The sequence below is a fragment of the Pyxicephalus adspersus genome, chromosome 2 (assembly GCF_032062135.1).
Source record: "Pyxicephalus adspersus chromosome 2, UCB_Pads_2.0, whole genome shotgun sequence".
NCBI lineage: Eukaryota > Metazoa > Chordata > Amphibia > Anura > Pyxicephalidae > Pyxicephalus > Pyxicephalus adspersus.
Window position 1 is genome coordinate 102,124,546 of NC_092859.1, and position 1,094 is coordinate 102,125,639.

The window sequence follows — 1,094 nt, forward strand, 5'->3', positions numbered from 1 at the left end:
TACTTAAGGTCCTGTCTTACCATAGGCTTCAGGATGTATGGCGGATTCTTAATCCACGGGCGGTCCCCCCACTAACGTAGCTTGTCCTCTCCTGCTCTTCTCCTCCTTCTCCTTCCTTGCTCTTTCCTGGTTCAGTATGATTTCACATGTTAGTTATTGGATTTTCTGTACCAGGCCACTTGAGTTTGTTTGAAACATTTTATATGCAATTGCAAAGTATACACATTTTTACTGTTTTATGTTGATGTTATTGCATTTTATGCCTCCCCATCCCTGGTTTGTTTCTGTACCCCCTTGAAATTAATAAATAAGGAATGTTTAAAACATATCTAAAAAAATAATAATAAAAAATCAGTTTTACATAACATTACAAATGTCTGAAAAAAACCCCTTCAAAAATGCAATGACCAAAGCATTCAACCTAATACATACAGAGCAACAGTACTTTAGATGAATACTGACATCTTCTGTTTAAAATACAGTATAGCACAATGAATTGAAACCTTAGATCTAACTACATTAGAATAAAATATTTGTAAAATATCTAAACATCTTAAACATTTTGTGATGTCATTATAACATACTACATTAATTATTTCAACAACAATCTTACCAAAAGATTGTATGTGCGTTTAATATTTGAGGCATGTTATGTGCCTATAGAAGCCTCTCTTCTATGCGTATCCCTAAACGGAACTAAAGCCGCGGCATTTACCTATCTGCATTCTGTCACAGGGCACAACCATCTTCCTTTGCTCAGGGACAATCTTCCACCATCTTGATTGGCCATGCAGGAGTGACCTAACTCCTTTGCAGGGAGTTCATCCATCCTCGGGACATGCAAGTGATGCCAGGATTGATGGGCTTCCCCAGCAACCGAAGCTAACTCTGCCCATGGGCAACTCAGCCTTTTCCGAAATTCCTAGTGCAATAAGGCAGGTAAGACATGTTATTGCAGAAGGGACATCACCTGTCCCTTTCCTCAATAACTACCTGCCTGATTCTTTATTTTGTATAGTGTCACTTTTTTAACATTAGGAAAAAAAACACAAGTTTTCATGATATAATACCATGTTTTTTATTTATTCTTTTGG